Source organism: Protopterus annectens, chromosome 15.part0 (assembly GCF_019279795.1).
Source record: "Protopterus annectens isolate FY-2018-M chromosome 15.part0, PAN1.0, whole genome shotgun sequence".
Lineage (NCBI taxonomy): Eukaryota > Metazoa > Chordata > Ceratodontiformes > Protopteridae > Protopterus > Protopterus annectens.
This window is the reverse complement of record NC_056749.1, coordinates 95921479-95939893: the sequence shown is the minus strand read 5'-3', so window position 1 is coordinate 95939893 and position 18415 is coordinate 95921479.

Sequence of the window (18415 nt, the reverse complement as noted above, 5' to 3'; positions counted from 1 at the left end):
GTGAATGCAAGCAAGGGGCTATTGTGTGTGTGTGTGTGTGTGTGTGTGTGTGTGTGTGTGTGTGTGTGTGTGTGTGTGTGTGTCTGACTGCAAGCAAGGGGGCTAGTGTGTGTGTCTGACTGCAAGCAAGGGGGCTAGTGTGTGTGTGTGACTGCAAGCAAGGGGCTATTGTGCGTGTGTGTGTGTGTGTGTGTGTGTGTATGTGTGTCTGACTGCAAGCAAGGGGGTAGTGTGTGTGTGACTGCAAGCAAGGGGGCTAGTGTGTGTGTGTGTGTGTGTGTGTGTGTGTGTGTGTGTGTGTGTGTGTGTGTGTGTGTGTGTGTGTGTGTGTGTGTGTGTGTGTGTGTCTGACTGCAAGCAAGGGGCTAGTGTGTGTTTGTGTGACTGCAAGCAAGAAGGCTAGTGTGTGTGTGTGTGACTGCAAGCAAGAGGGCTATTTGTGTATATGTGTGTGACTGTTGGCACGGGGGCAAGTGTGTGTGTGTGTGTGACTGTTGGCACGGGGGCAAGTGTGTGTGTGTGACTGTTGGCACGGGGGCTAGTGTGTGTGTGTGTGTGTGTGTGTGTGACTGCAAGCAAGGGCTAGTGTGTGTGTGACTGCAAGCAAGGGGCTAGTGTGTGTGTGTGTGACTGCAAGCAAGGGGGCTAGTGTGTGTGTGTGTGACTGCAAGCAAGGGGCTATTGTGTGTGTGTGTGTGTGTGTGTGTGTGTGTGTGTGTGTGTGTGTGTGACTGGTGTGTGTCTGACTGCAAGCAAGGGGGCTAGTGTGTGTGTGTGACTGCAAGCAAGGGGGCTAGTGTGTGTGTGTGACTGCAAGCAAGGGGGCTATTTGTGTATATGTGTGTGACTGTTGGCACGGGGGCAAGTGTGTGTGTGTGTGTGACTGGGGCAAGTGTGTGTGTGTGACTGTGTGTGTGTGTGTGTGTGTGTGTGTGTGTGTGTGTGAATACAAGCAAGGGGCAAGTGTGTGTGTGAATGCAAGCAAGGGGCTAGTATGTGTGTGTGAATGCAAGCAAGGGGCTAGTGTGTGTGTGTGAATGCAAGCAAGGGGCTAGTGTGTGTGTGTGTGTGTGTGTGTGTGTGTGTGTGTGTGTGTGTGTGTGTGTGTGTGTGTGTGTGTGTGTGTGTGTGTGTCTGAATGCAAGCAAGGGGCTAGTATGTGTCTGACTGCAAGCAAGGGGCTAGTGTGTGTGTGACTGCAAGCAAGGGGGCTAGTGTGTGTGTGTGACTGCAAGCAAGGGGGCTATTGTGTGTGTGACTGCAGGCAAGCAAGGGGACAAAGTGTGTGACTGCAGGCAAGCAAGGGTGGCAAAGTGTGTGACTGCAGGCAAGCAAGGGTGGCAAAGTGTGTGACTGCAGGCAAGCAAGGGGGCAAAGTGTGTGACTGCAGGCAAGTAAGGGGGGCAAAGTGTGTGAATGCAGGCAAGCAAGGGTGGGCAAAGTGTGTGACTGCAGGCAAGCAATGGGGGCGGGCAAGAGTGTGACTGCGGGCAAGCAATGGGGGCGGGCAAGAGTGTGACTGCGGGCAAGCAAAGGGGTGGGGCAAGAGTGTCACTGCAGGCAAGCAAAGGGGTGGGGCAAGAGTGTGACTGCAGGCAAGCAAAGGGGGCAAGAGTGTGACTGCAAGCAAAGGGGACAAGTCTGTCAGTGTGACTGTGTGAGACTCCAATTAATGCTTCTTGTTTTTGATTGTTCTCTCAAAATTTGTGGTTTTCTGTCATAATTTTCCAAGATAAAGTTAGTAGCTGAGACAATTCAGCCTTCATAACCTTGCGAAAAATGCATGCCAAAGCAAGACCTGTTTGATCACCTGTCTCAGTGTATAACAGATCAACTTTTAGTACTGTTTACATGTCCCCCCACATATAAATTGCCTTGTCCAGATTTACTGCATTTAAGGAGAACGGGATATTAAACTAGATTGCTCAACCTGGTGTGCGTCTAATCACAGTTATTTGATACCTGATTAGAAAGTAAAAACTGCAGCTTTACAAAATAATCCACTCGACTGTTTTACCTCTTAGCCTAATTACGTTTACGTACTGTAGGAGTTTCTGTTTTAAACCCAAAGTTAGAAATACTCGAGCTGACTCGGAAATGATGCCGTCATATCTGCCATAGCTCTTGCTGTACTCTTCAGTAGATTTCCCCCCACAAATTGATGTAACCACAGCCTGATGTGAATGCTGTATAGATGAGGCACCCATATTGTGATGTCAGAGGTGCCTTGCCCATCACACTCTTACCCACAATAAAAGGGACGTACTAACGTGTGGAACTCTTTTTCTTAGTGAGTGTATCCTGTCGACGTGATTCAACAGACCTCAACACTGTTTGCATTGCCTGCAGCTTGACTGAATTTTTTCTTCATTACTAAGGTAAGTCTTCGTAATCAAGTCAGATGTTAATTTTACATGGAGCCTCTGTACTACTACACCTTATATTGTGCTCGCAAGTGTTTGACTGCACATTGATAGATTGTATACCTTTTGTTTCCGCGTGTGCCAGGTGCTACCCTGTTTGCTGCTGTTAGTTGATTACTGTAGCTCTTTTGTATTTATTGATGCTATTATATTAAGGGGGCCGTATTTTTGAATGATGTTTTTATAATTACTCATTTTAGTTCTCTGTATAATGCCGGCGTTTGGTAAGTGTAAAATCAGCATGCGTTTGTCTGCGAGCGTCCATGCGTCAGTTTACTTCTCTGTGTAATGCTGGCCAAATGTAATGTAAGTGCGTGTGACCGTTCACGCGTCGTGTACATGCCCCTGTCCTGCATAATTAATGTTTTGATGATGCATTGTTTTATTTGCATTTATTAGTAGTTTTTAGGATGCTTGGCTAGCAAATAGAGTTGTAGTCGCTGTTTTGCAAAGGTTGTTTCCTGATTTCCACACAGAGGCAAGGTCCGACTAGCCCTGCATTTTTTTTGAATTACAGTGAATCAGAGCATTGTGCTATCAGAAAAAGTAAGCATGAATGCAGTGTCCCAATGCCATAAGCAGACTTTGAGTTGTGTGGTATAAAGGTTTTATGTTTGCTAGAAGAATAGAAAAATGACAAACATATCAGTTTAAAATACTTCAGTGTAATTTCCTAAAAGACAGTGGTGGCTATAGTTGTAATACGTTGGCATACTTTTTTCAGGTTTTGAGCTTGCTTTATAGAGGTTATGCTCAAACATGTAGTATATACTTAATGCATTTTAGAAACTTGTACTAACATGCCTTAGACAACAACGTGCTTAGTCACTCATATTTTTCTTGAAGAGTTAATTGTTAAACCTTGATTTATATTTATGATACTGCTAGACAAGTAGCATTTTTGTCCAGGTTGTTTAGTGTTATTGGCTTCAAGCCAGGCTGTTATAAAATTTATAGCTGTGTAATTGTTGATGTAAATTAAATTGTATAAGGCAGAAACTGAAAATAACTAACTTTATTTTGTCGTATGAAGAAGCTTGTAAATGTGACTTTTGCACAAATGTGTTCTTCACTCCATAAAATGCTATTTGCCAAATCCTTAACTGATAGCATTGATGATGCTTGCCATCACAATGTTGCAACCTAAGGTGTTTCAACATGTCACAGGCCAAATCAGTTATTGGCTAGGCCAAGGCAGTGGACCTGTAGTACAATGTGTATGGTGCACTCATGCAGCAGCAGCTCTTATCTTGTTGGAGCATCATCTTCACATTCTGCCATCTGTTTAGAATTTCTAAGAGGATTAAGTTTAATTTGGGAATACCATTTACATACTTTTATAGCAGTGTAAACTGCCATTCAAGTTGTATATTTTGTGATTAGAAATTTTGCACAGTAAATGTTTCAAAAAAGGGTTTTATGTTTGGTGTGGTTTTAGGTTTGGTGGTTTTTTGGGGGTTTTTGGTTTGGACCTTTTAATTTTTTTTGTATGGTTTTTGGTTAGTTATTTGCCTTGTCTAAAGTGAAAGAAGGGGCTTTGGATTATATTTTCTTGGGGAAAATGGATTGTTACTGGTTTTTTGGAAGTGTGTTTGTTTTGTGTATGTTTTTGTTCTTATTTAAGTTGGTGGGTTGTTTTGTGGGGTGTTTTGGTGGATGTGTTGAGGGGGGGGTGTGGTTGTGGTGTGGTTGTGTGTGGTGTGTTTTGGTTGGGGTGTGTGTGGTTTGTGAAAAGTTGTGTTTTTGGTTTGTTGTGTGTTGTGGGTGTTTTTTGTGTAGGTGTTTTTGTTTTGTTTGGTGTTTTGATGTGGTTTTTTTTTTGGGGTTTTGGGTTTGTTTGGTTTGTGTGTGGGGTGTGTTTTGGGGGTTTTGCAAGAAGGGAAAGTGGGTTTTTTTATTGTGTTTTGATGTTTTGTGTTGTGGTGGTTATTGGTGTTGTGTTGTATTTGGTGTGTTAGTGATTAAACTGACACTGTATTTTTGCGTGGGAAATTTTTTGGCTTTTTTGGTTTCTTCAAATTGGGGTATTTTACTTTTTATTGGTTTTTCTTTTTTGTTCCATCTTTTAAGGATATAATTCGGGGAAGCCTCGCCAGGAGAGTTTGTCCCAGTGGTTTGGGTTAACCACCGGGCCTTTTTCAGAGTTGCTTTGCATGGTTATGTGGCATAAAAATGATCTTCAAAGTATGTGTTCCCAGACAATTGAAAAAATTTTTTTGGATTTTGTATTTCTGTATTTTTAATTTGAACGGGTTTTTTTTCTTTGTTTTTTGTTTTCCAATTAATTAAAAGGAACAGTTCTCTGTTCTATACAGAATTTTTTCACCATTAAGTTGTCTTGTTAAATACCATGTCTCTGTTACGCCTTTTTTAACCCAAATATCTTTTTCCCCTTTTATGTTTTATATAAAACATCACTTTTGAATCCCATTCAATTATTTAAATATTGGCCCTCCTACAGTATTTCAACCAAAAAAAAGAACCACCTTTTTAGTCCATCGCTGTTTTAAAAAAGTATTCCCTAACCTTCTAAACAGGAAACCCAAATTACCTACTTTCATTCCTGATGCATGCATGTTCTTTCATCTCTTAAGCACCCTTCTGCACCCAAAAACCTAAAGATCATCTCTACTTGACTCCAAGTAGATACTGTTAACTAGACTTGCCCTAAGTATATTACCTTATGGCCTCTTAGATAGACCCAAAAACAAAAACAGCAGACTCTTTAAATTTTTCTACCAGCAGCAATAGTTGCAAATTTTCCCTCAGTTTAACCTAAATTAGCAATGTTTAAATTCCCGTACAGCAACCCTCCCTTCCAAAAACACAAAAACATGGAATCAATATTGGGCCCAAAATGGAGCGCTTCAACAAGACTGGAAGACAGTCAGGGAAAAGGTTACCCCTTCCCAGTTTACATAACCCAACACCCCTTTAAAAAACAAAGACATCGGCTTTATCAAAATTAAAACGGAGACCCCAAGGGAACACCAAAACCACACCTCAAACAAACCCCAACAATAGACCTACATTAGAGTTCAAACAGTCACAGCCTTAAGGCCAAACACAATGAGACACTAAATTGGTACTCCTGTCACCAAGGCCTCCGACTGGGTAGGAGAAGTCACAGAAGCCTTCGGGGCTAGAATGCCCCAAAACACGGTTTCAAAGGGTCAAACACTCAGTTTGTCCAGCTGGGAAAGACCTGGACTCCTTGATACAAGAAAAAGAAGAGCTTCTATGTCCCAGGCAGTAGACTAAACAGTACCCTTCACCAAGATGAGACAATTTCGGTAAGATGATCAGCTTTAAAATTTGGTTAAACTTGTCATTCAAAGATCATGTTTCTGCTGGGAGCAGCAAACCAGCTCCGAAGGGGCGGTTGCCCCGTCACCGGGACGAATTGGCAAAGGTCTACCCCTAGTGCTTTTAGGCAAGGCAAATTCTTCCCCCAGAACAAAGGAAACTAAGGGAATGCTGCAATCCAAGTCTAATCTAAAATCACTGAGTTTGTATGAGAACATATGCTGTGCAGTCAGAAACCCGGTTCAAGCTCCTACACCCAGCACTACAGGTTTTAACTCTTAATGCTGGCCCAAAACCGACATACCAAAGGAGGGAAACATATTATCAGGACACAATCAAGACTGGTGGCAATCGATGCACGGAGCCAGGTGCAATTAAATCAATTTTGCAAAGTACCTTTACAGCCACCCTCACAACTAGGAACTAAGGTTCCAAAAAGAAAATGTTTACCAAACCCCCCAACTAGGTGCTTCAAACCCAATATGCGGGAACACTACTCAAGCCCAAAAACAGCCCAAAGCCCCGGAATTCATAAATCAAAAGCCAGGAAAACTACACCCCCAAAGGGAAAAAATTATCTTTCACAACATGGGAGCACAATCTCACAAGGATACTACTGGAGATCAGACACAACTAACGTTGACCTCCCCCAAAAAAAAGACCACAGTAAACTTAAATTTTAATTCTAAAGACAAGCCTTTAAGGCCCCCGGGGAAAACGGGAAACCCAATATTCAAAAGTTCCAATGCAGTGCTGGAAACCCAACAAGCCAAAAAGACTTGACCAAGGAAAGGGCCAGTCTGTGACCCCACAAAAACACAACAGGAGCAAACCCGAAGCAAATCCTTAGGGAAAACCCTTTTCACTATGTCTGAGCTCTCATAAAAACATCCAAAGCAAATTTAAGATAGCTAAAACTAAAACAATCTAAGGTTCCCTTTTTTTGAACCTGAGGAATCCCAGATATCTCAGAAAGTTCAAAATGGAATTACGTTGGGCATTGCAACTTGGGGACAGGTATGCAAATTCTCTAAAAGAAAGGATTTCCAGCGATTGCCCCAATTCGCCCAGGGGAACTTCTAAAACCACAGCATCCATGGGGGCTGATGGTGGCGTTGCTCCTTCCGAAATTAAACCCACACTGGACATGTTAATTTATAGCTTAAATTTCATGGCACTCAATGTGGTCACTCCAAAAAAACCATTAAGTTTGGACAAGTAACTGCAAGCTGAGGTCAAATGGACCTCAAAAAAGCCTGGGTTGCCTTTGGATCCTAGTTGGCCAAAGGGTCATGCCCTTTAAACTTGTGACTTTAAACAGTGGCCATTGTGAGGAAAGCATCCATACAGTACCTCGAGGCGGGCCGAAATACACTGGTACATTGAAAATTATAGCTAAATGTTAACCCTAAAACAAGGGTTCAACTCTGGTGACGAACCACAGGGTCAGAGTTCTGGGCCACCCAGTGAAATGTGTCCGGGCCAGTCCGCCATTTGTTTGGACTCTTTGGCAACAAAGGAGGGTTTCTGACAAAGTTTAGATGACTGCAACTGGGCCTGTAGACCCAAAACTGAACAGATCCTTCAGAAGGGCTACGAAACATAACGGTGCCAGAGCCGTAAAGTTTCCAAAAGAAGGGGAACCCGTTAGGTCCCTATACCAAAATAATTCCCCTGGAAAAGGGTTTCAGGGACCTGGGACCCAGGTTTAAAGTTGTTGAACATTTAAAAAAGTTGGAGACCTCCATTGACCTTACTGAAGGTTCTTTGAAAGGAGGGAAATTCATCCCATATAACGTTTTGGATGCAAATTTATGACTGACCCGCACTTGCAATTGGGAAGCCAAGGGTTTTTCCAGATAATCCAAATTCCTATGTTCTGAACCAGCCATCATGAAGTTCAAATTTCCCAACAACCAGGCCTGTAAACCCTTTTATATGCCTTCCAAACTAAACCCGGATGATGACAAAGGATAATTGACTCAACTTATCTTTGGGGAACATCCCAAACTTTGTGAGGAGTAAACCCGGGAACTATGTATCTTCAGGCCTGGCCCTTTTTCGGAAAACTGTTGCCCCTTTAAGGTGTCCCAGGATCAGATGACCTAGGTTTGCCTTTGACGAGGCACATGCATGAATAAGGTTTTTCCGCATGCTAACATTTAACTAACTATGGTAGGGTTGGCTGGGGTTTACCTAGTTACTTGTCTATGTGTGCCCTTTAGGTCCTTCTGCATTTTGTTCTGTCTTTGTTCTGCTTGCAGCCTTTTTCCCGCAGTTACTTATGTCCTTTTCTGTCTGTCAGGGGTTTCCGCAAATTTGTGTCCTGTCGTGTGTTCCTGTTCTGTCTGTCAGTGTGTCTCGCCTTCTTCTGTTCGGTGTCGGCTTTCGTCTTTTGTGTCTGTTGTCGCGGTTTGTTGATGTCTTCGTGATGTCTTGTAACTGTCTGTGCCTGTGTTGCCAGTTTCGCTTTCGCTTTTTTTTTCATGCATGTCTTTCTTGTGTTGTGGTCCAAAAAGTGGTTCTTATCGATCTTTTTGAGTTTCATTAGTAGTTCATTGATTTTTTAAAATTTTTGGCCTTCTGAATGTGGCCCGTCTGCAGGTCTATTCGTTCATGTTTTTCAGTGAAAATTTTTTCTTTACCTATTGACTTTAAATTTGGTTTTTCAAAACCCTTTTTCTTTTTATGTTTTACCCCCAATGCTTATTTCGTGGCAGCTTTCCCAAACCGTAACTATGGGTTGCTATGCATATGCACTTTCCCTGCATTGGGGCCAATTTTGCTCCTCCTGGAAAATGTATGCAATTTTAAGTTTATATGCCCCGGGGAAGTATGCAGCTATTAAAAAATTTAGGCTTTAAAAAAGCACATTGGATTTTTTTAGCACAAATTTTAAAGGGAATTCCTGCAATAAGTTTAACTTGTAAATTTAATGTTAACCCTATTATGATAATTTGTTAATTTTTAAAATTGTATTTAATTTTATTAGGAACGAATGTTTAAAACTGAGATGCAGCGTCCATAATTGGTTCATTCAACGATCTAAAGGTTTACGTTGTAAATCTAGATTTCCTTTTAAGAATTTTGGGGTCACAGAATTTTTTTTCTAAATTATTAAAGGGGGTTTCCTCCGGCAACCCCTGATAAGCCCACCAATTCCAAAAAAATCCATCTTTCCACTTAACCAGACAGGTGTAACTTGAAGATTTAAACCCAAAATTTTAAAGGAGTGGAGTTAAAGCACGACATTTGCTTCTGTTACATTTCCCCTTAATTGTAAAACAGCTTTTCCTTTGGTAAGAAATTCCAAATTGAAAAAACGCTTAATAAATTTTCTCATTTAAAAAAAAATTCTCCAAAAGGTTGAAGGAAAAAGGGATTTCTGGGCATTTTTGGGGAGTACTGAATTTGGAGAGAATGGCATGCAGTGTAAATGCAAATGATTGCATATTTAAGGCATTATGAAACCTTAGGAAACTCATTCCATAGCACGTTTAAGGCTCGGTTATGAATTCCCAAGGGGTGTATTGTTTACCTGAATAATTGTGGTTCGTAATGAAATTTTTTGTTAACTTTTTAATTGAAGAAGCATGACCGTAAAATGTATGTGCTCAAGCAACTTTTTAAGAAGATGAAGACCAGCACAAGAATGGGAATTTGATCGATACAGATGCCAACTTTTGCAAAGGGCTGATAATGTGTAAGATTCAAAATTTAAGATTAGGGTCCTTTTAATTGAAGGAGTACATCACTGTTAACACTTTAAAAAAGAGTAAACTTGTCCGCCAACACTATTCACTATGAATGAGCACCGTAATTGGGGTTAAGAGGAAAAGGAAATCAATGGAAATGAATGCAAACAAGTGCATTCAGTACAGGTCAACAGAAAGGACCAATGGAAAATGGAGCTAAACTAAAAGTAAGACATGTTTGTCATTAAGGTTCAAGAAACCCCTGTTGGGCAGACATTTTAAAAAAGGGTCAACAGTTAAATTTGGTGACTCTACAAGCAGTTATTGGAAAACCTTTAAAAGAGCCTCTTTAAGGAAAGTGATGGACCCCAAGGCCTTGATCATGGTAGTGACATTGAAATCCTGTCAGAGCAACCAGCTCATAAGTCCTTTCTTTCAGGGAGATATTAAAGATATGTTATTGACTTGATTAATCAAAGGGAAACACTTTTTAACACGGGGTAAAAACCCTAAGTATTGGGAAAAACCCCTGAAGCGTGGAAATGCTGAAATGCAAAAGGCTGGGAGAAGGAAATGACCTATTATCATGGTTTGCATTAGGAAAGAGTTTCCTGGAAGAACTTAACAATGATGAACTTCATGGATTTGATTAATGGAAGCCTGCACAAACGAATAAGCTATCCAATGATATCAAGTGTTTCAAATTCAACATATAACATTGCAAGCATATGCACTCATCACTTGTGTGTGAAGTGAAGAACGGGAAAGGGGTATGGGGTATTTAAAGTACTGAGAAACATTGGGATGGGATTTGGACAAATATTTGCATAAACTCACTGGAAATTCGAAAAGAAAAGCTTAAAGAAGGAAAAAATTTTAAAAAATGTAATGGCCTCACAAAACCATCCTGAATTGGATGTCGCTACAGAATTCCAAGTGGTCTTGGATAGACACCATATAAAAATAAAGATGGAGCACAAAGATCCTGGGACAGGAAAACACGTTGGGGGTCAAAGGAAGGATGAAAGACCAATTGAGAAAGTGTTTACCATGAAGACAAAGTTGGATTAAAAGCCAAGGTGGTTGGACCATCCATCCGTGAACAGAAGTGTCCGGTAAGAAGAAGATTTTTATAGAAAAGAATCCAAAAACCCCTTTTAAATTTGGGGTAAATGAATCAACGGTTAATATACCATATGGAACAGTGAACACTATTTAAAAGAAGAATTTAAAATGGTTTGGAAATCAAAGCATGTGAAGCAGATGGATTCCTAAAAGGGCACTGGAAGCGGATGCCTTACCAAGCCAACGTGGGAAAACATTTTAAAGGAAGGTTTGAATGCTAATAAGATTGTGGATGTAAAAGGGTCTTGGGAAAAAATTTATGGCTGAATCCGTCAATTTCTAATGGAGCTGAATTTATGGAAAAGTAAATTGGTTTACTATTTAGACGGTTCTTGTAAACTAGTAACAGAATTTAATTGAAGGGAGACGGAATTTCATCAAAGAATATTTTCCCCCCGTTTTTAGTTTTTGGACACATAAACCCTTTTAAAATCAATGGGTAAATAAGGTTATGAGATAACGATTTAGAGCGATTCCCGAAAGGGCTGTAAGGCACCATTTGGGCCCGGTTGTGTTCAGAATTTTTGGACACCCTGGGTTACCTAAAAAAACTGGCCCCTTTAAAGAAAGTCAAAAATGAGGAAAAAAATGTTTGGGTACCTTTGGGGGGGGCGAAAATTTTAAAAAGTTTTATGGCAGGGGAATTTAAAATGGATCAATTTTTTGGGGACCAAAATTGGGTGGAAAATTTCCCCAAAAGGAAAAACTTTTCCTGGGGGAAATTTTAAACACTTGTTTTCCAAATGAAATTTTCCCTTAAAAGGGGAAAAATTTTCTGGGTTACGCCCCAAAAAAGTTTAAACAAGGGTGGAAAAATACAGAGGGGCAAATGGCTTTAAAAATGAGCGCATCAAAAAATTTCTTTTCAAATTTCCTTAAATTTTTTTAAGCAAAAATAAAAGCCCACTGGAACTGAGGTTTTGAATTACGAAAATCCCAAAGTTTTTAACACTTTAGGGGAGGTTTGGGGAAAAAACCCTTTTATCTGGTCTAAAAAATTTTTGGGAAGGGGAAACCTACAAAAAAACCGGCCGGGGACTAATTTTTGGGCCCAAAAAGAAAAAAGGGGGTTTTTTTTTTTTTTTCCCTTTTGGAAAAAAGTTTCTACATTTAAAACCCTTTTTTAAGTATTAAAAGCTAACCCCAAAGGAAAAACCCCCGGTTGCCTACAAAAAAAGTATTGTTTTGGGGAAAAACCCCCAAAATTATTTGCTATTTCCCCCAAAAGGGCTTTTGTTCCAGGGAAAAAAACCCAATTTTGGGGGGATAATTTTCTAGGGAAAATTTCCCGTAATTAGGGACGGGGAAACAACCACTTGCCGTAAATTAAATTTAAAGTTTTTTTACCCGGAGATTCCAGTTCCGGCCCTTTTAAACCCCCCATTTGGGTTTTCCCCCGGGGGTTACAAGTTTTTGGTCACTGGAATAAAATGTTTCCGCTCATCCCTTGTTTCCAAACCCCCGGCTTTTTCCCAAATGAAAAATGGGATGTAAAAAGGAGCCCCAATTTTTTCAGTTTTCTCCCCCCGGGAAACCCAAAAAAATTGCCCCGAAAAACTAAAATGCATTTTTATTATAAAAGTAAAAAACCCCTTGGGGTTTTCTTGGTCCCCCAATTAAAAAATTAATAAATTTTTTTGGGAACAAAACTAAACCTGAAATTTTTTTCCCAAAAACGGCCCTTCTTGTTTTAAAGAAATTTTTTTCGAGTTTAAAATTTTTAGAAAAAAAGTAACATTACCACTTTAAATTTTTTAAAAAAAAAACCCGAAAGGGGGGGCCCCCCAAATCTTAAAAAAATTTTGTGTCCACAAAGGGAAAGCCTTATAAAAAATTAGATTTTGGAAGGGGGTTGGAAAAACTATAAAAACCTTTTGGGGGGAAAATTTAGGGAAAAAGTCGAAAGCCCTTTTGGTGAAAAACCCCCCACCCTTAAAGGTTTACATAAAAAAGAAAAATTTAAGGGGTATGGACGAAAAAATCTTAAAATGGGAAGTTTTTCAAACCACCCCAAAAAAAGGAATTAAAAACCCCTTTCAGGGAAAGGTTATCATTTGGATTTTTTAAGAAATTGTTTTCCTAAAAGTTGTAAAGAGGAAAATTTTTGCTTTCAAATTTTGGAAATTTCACCCTTTTAGCCTCTTTTAAGAAATTTTCAGCTTAAGAAAACTATAAGAACTCACTACAAAAAGGCCCCCTTTCCCCCGGGGGAAAGGGACGGGTTGCCACCACCAAAGCATAGAGTAACTTTTGGGCCATTGTTAGAGTTTTGCCCCAAAATCCCAAAAGGGAAAAACTATTGAACCCGTTAACTTTTCCTAAGGGAAACATCTTTTAAAGATGGGGGTTCAGGGGTTTTTGGGGAAAAATGGAATACAAAGTTTTTTAAGGAAAGGGAACCAAATTTGGGAATGTTTCCCAAAGAAGCCATGGTTTTGGGTTCAGATACCCATCAAACCTGGAATGCACTCTTGTTGGCATGGAAAAAGTAAATATACAAAGGAGGTTTTAAAAGGGTTGTCCCCGGAAAACGGTTTTCATGGGTATAAAATTGGGGCCCCTGTTTGTAATTAATTAAGGGAAAAGGGTTTAAAGGAAACAGCCACGATTTTTTCTAAAGGGATTTTGGCCTCCTTAACAGGGAAAGTGCCATCAGAAAACTTTAAGCATTAAATAACCCTTTGGACCCCTTGGGGAAATTTCCAGGGGAAATTTTTCTTTAAAAAACATAAAGGAAAAGTTTCTTTTGGGGAAAAATGCGTGTTGAATGCATGGAAGTAGTACAGCTCACTACAGAAGACCATCGTGTTGAATGCATGGAAGTAGTACAGCTCACTACAGAAGACCATCGTGTTGAATGCATGGAAGTAGTACAGCTCACTACAGAAGACCATCGTGTTGAATGCATGGAAGTAGTACAGCTCACTACAGAAGACCATCGTGTTGAATGCATGGAAGTAGTACAGCTCACTACAGAAGACCATCGTGTTGAATGCATGGAAGTAGTACAGCTCACTACAGAAGACCATCGTGTTGAATGCATGGAAGTAGTACAGCTCACTACAGAAGACCATCGTGTTGAATGCATGGAAGTAGTACAGCTCACTACAGAAGACCATCGTGTTCAATGCATGGAAGTAGTACAGCTCACTACAGAAGACCATCGTGTTCAATGCATGGAAGTAGTACAGCTCACTACAGAAGACCATCGTGTTGAATGCATGGAAGTAGTACAGCTCACTACAGAAGACCATCGTGTTGAATGCATGGAAGTAGTACAGCTCACTACAGAAGACCATCGTGTTGAATGCATGGAAGTAGTACAGCTCACTACAGAAGACCATCGTGTTGAATGCATGGAAGTAGTACAGCTCACTACAGAAGACCATCGTGTTGAATGCATGGAAGTAGTACAGCTCACTACAGAAGACCATCGTGTTGAATGCATGGAAGTAGTACAGCTCACTACAGAAGACCATCGTGTTGAATGCATGGAAGTAGTACAGCTCACTACAGAAGACCATCGTGTTGAATGCAATGTCTAACATGGTGCTGCAATGAATTCATGTGATGTGAAATGGAGTCTACAAATGGGTTATGGATGGTTTGTGATGTGTAATGTTAAGGTTTCCTGACTTGATGAATATAGCTAACTGGATTGGTTCTTAAGTTGTTAATGGATGGTAAATTAAATGGTGTGTGTCTGATGGTTAAATGGATGGAATTGATAAGCTATGTAAGGTAGAATTGTATTACTGATGGTGTATGGACTGGCTATTACATGCAATCACTAAATGTATCTTTTTGGCTTCAACTGTGAATGGTATGATTATAGTCCTGCACATTACACACTTGGAAAGTGCCATTTTCAATGGAGTATCAATCCAAGCATGAAATATTGAAGCATTCAAAGCATTGAGGGAGCAGGTTGTAAAGTAGGCATAGTAGTTTGTAACAAGTTGGTCCAGGTGAAACTTTTGTCTGCTTGTGGTCATTTGTGAACAAGTAGCTGAGCATGCAAGTTTGCAATTTTGAGGTACATGGTGTTCCTGCTGTTGAGGCTCTGGACAAATGATAATATTTTATGGAATGTGTACTGGTATTGTGAAGTGATACTAAAGTTTTCAGAAATAGTGATGTGTATGTGTGCTGCTAGAATTAAATAAAATAACAAAGGTCAATCGATTGGCATAACTTGTGTAAGATCTGTCATGTTGTGCAGATGTAGACCAAGAGACCGCTATTGTGGAATGTCTTGTCTTAGCCTTGATTTGCAGTACTAGAGGTTGTGTGAATGATGGAGTGGTATGAAGTTGTGTATGATTCCTTTTTATTTGTCGGCAGCTGGAGCTTGTACAGTGTCTAAGGACTGGTCCTTGGTGAATAAATGTCGGCATGTAGATTTTTTGGCTGGGCAAGTGTCGCATGCATCTGGAAGACTGTTGCATGCAACTGGTGATGTGAGTGGATCAGGCTGTAGACGGAAGTATTGTGGTGTGAGTGGACCTCTGTGATGCTAGCTACCTTGATGAGGTACAGAGGCTTTTCACAATAGTGCTGTGGGAATTGCCACTTTTGCACATTGTAAACCAAAAGCCAGCTAATCTTGCATGTCTGATGGATCAGTTGACTTCTGGTACATTTTTAAAAATTAAATGGTATATGATTGCTATAGATTTTTAAGGTCCATTAAAATAAACTGTTTCATAGGTGATGGATCTTCATTACGCTGCAGTCTTAATGTATACAGGGGTTATATTTATAGAGATAAATGGATAGAGCGCAGACTTTGTAAATTGAGATACTGTAAAGCAAAAAATGTAGTAAGACCATGCATACTAAGCGGTGAAATTCTGAGTAAACCAATATATAGTGCAGTATATGTAGTTGACCATTGCTGGGACTGTGAAGTCCAGCCAAATAAGTTGACTAATCTCACTATTAAGAAGAGCCCTACTGATGAAGTACAGTAACGGCTACAAAAAGAGGATAATTTTGCAGTGACCATGCGTAGACAGTAACAGCATGTTATTGCATAAGACTATGTCTGGCACAATTAAAGTGCAACAAATTACAACTGGTATGCATTACCATAACTTTTTTTTTAATATTGACTCAAAGCATGTGGGTGCTGTCGTGCAGGTCTGAAATTATCTGTTTATAGTGCATCATCTGTTAGCTATTTAAACAGGAAGAGAAAATAAGTGGCAGACTGATGCTTTGCAAAGCAGGAAACTATTGCCAGTGCTATGTTGCTTGGTTTTAAATTTGACAGGAGTAGTGCAACAAAAAAAGTCTCCCACTGTAAGGAGGAAAAGGCAGACTAGCAAACAATACATTGGTCTTGTCACCTGCTGTGATGAGCTGTCAATCACATGCAGATAATGGCTCAAATTACCCTTGGCTCTTTGACAGCTAGGGAAGGTAGGTGTGAAGTGGGAGGGGAGATTCCTTGAAGAGCTAGATTCCAGCCTTCACAAAAGAAAGCAATTTAGCATTTCTAAGGTGAAAAAGCTAGAAAATGCACTTTTGTGTTCTGTTCTGTAGCATTTGCACTGCTTGTGTTTCAAGTGGTCATTGAAAAAGGATAACAATTTAACCAAAAGTAGTGGATTTGAAGACTGCAGTGAATGCCTGTTAAGTCAATGAAGTCATGGCAACTTAAGGGAAAAAGTGGCAGATCTGATGCAATTTTTGGGAGACAAATAATGCATTCTGGGATACTTAGAGGCAGAGTAAACAGTCTGAATTTTTTTCAATATGCCAGACCCCATGTGGTTAGAGTCAGAAATTGCATCTAAAAATATCTAAAAAGCTCAAAATAGTCTCAGAGTGCTGTTAAAATGTAGGAAACATCAAACCATGATGAAATTAATATGTTTTTTGAGTCTGAGGGCGCGGTTGTCCTTTAAAGCTTAGATCAGCTAAACTTTAAATTATGTGACTTTCCAGCAGATGGTGCTGTTTTACATTTTATATGACCTACACAACAGTGTTTTAAATGTGGTTTTAAAAAAGGTTTTACATTTTTAAACATTTTTAAACATCTTTTGTTTATAAGTTTTTACAAATTGTAAATAATGTATGTTTTTTACAAGATTACTGCTTGACCAACAAATGATTTTCTATGCACTTCTGTATTTATTGGGTTTCATTGTTTGTGTATATAGTTTTTTTTTTGCACTGTGTTTTTTAAAAGTATAATAGTTTGTTAATTGATTAATTGGGGATGTTTCTGTATATACAGGGGTTTCAGAAGTTGGTATGCTCATCTGAAGAAGTTTTTGTGACAAAAACGCGGTGATACAGTTAATGCGTTCTGGGTGTGTTTTACGTTTTTTAATATCATGTGTGATCAATAAAACAGTGGAATTTATTCTGGTGAACCTTCCAGTGCCTTTTACAGAATGTGTTCACATAAATTTAAACTACATTTAACATACACAGTTACGGAAATGCACAATATTTTCTCCTTTATTATAACAGAATAAAGGTCCAATGTTATGCTCTTCTTATAGAACTGTATCAGCATTTAATGCTGATTACAAAAACAATTATGTCAGCTTTGAAAACTAGATTAAAACTAGACCAAATTGGCTTTATATTAAATAGACAAATATAAGGTAACCTTAAAAAGATACTTGCTTTAATTGGCTATGCTAATAAGAATAAATAAGAACTATATTTAATTAACCTGGATCTTCTACAATTTTATCCATTAACTTTGTATTTTCATCCAAAAGCTTGATCAGAGTGGATCTATGTTATTACTTAGACATACCGATGTAGTTGTTGAATTGCTGTTCAAAAATGGATTGTGTACGATGCAGTTTTTCACATGGGGAGACAGTTTATTGCACAGGTGAGATGGGCACTGTGTAATGAATCAGTCCTACTTGGTACCAGTGTCACTGGACATTGTAAGGTTGACTGTGTCTGTATGTCAGATGACCTTCTCCACAGTATGCTGTACTTATAGTGTTTCGAAGAGATGGGCTTCAGAGGATATGGTACAATGCCATTTACAGAAAGCAAGATGAAATTGTGAACAAGCCTTTCACGGTAATACAAGTTTACCCAGCAACTCATCTGGTTATAGATCTCAGGATACTATCAAGCTGAACAGTGCATTTTCTTAAGAACCTATAGATATCAGCACTGCATTATTTGAGTATCTATTTAATGGATCATATTAGCATTATCTCTAAGCTGTCTGAGTTATGATCCCCTTTGTGGAATGGCGTTGGTTCTACTACAAAACTCCAATTATCCAATCAGCAAACTTGTTGACCACAATTCATTAGTCAATTCATCAAAAAAACAGTTTTGCAAGTAGCTAAATTCCCTTGAACCCCAATATGGGGGACTGCACCCCAACCCCACCTTATTTAACTTAGGAACTGCAAAGTCTTTCAACTCGGAGAAATAAAAAAGTTACCTTAGCACTATCTGCAGATGTAACTTCTACTCAAACTACATGGGTTCTGTCTTTTAGCCACATGGCTATCCATCTAATCACAGAAGGATCTGTGTTTAAGGCTTGTGGTTTGGTTACAATACCAGCATGGGGTATGGTACTGAATGCTTTGGTCAGATTGAAATAAGCTGTGTGCACTATATGACCACTGCTGACAGCCTCTGTGACCCTCTCAAAGAAGTTAACAAGACTAAGGAGCTGTGATTTCCCTTTGATGAAACCAAATGGCTGGGGATCAAATCTAATGAGATTTCTGAAATGACAGTTGATGAGATCAGTTATGATACACCCATAACTTTAGAGATGAGATCTGTAAGGTTGACTGGTCTGTAATTTCTAGGGTCTGTAGAAGGGTCCCCCTTTTGGAGGAGCATCACTAGAGCAGTGTG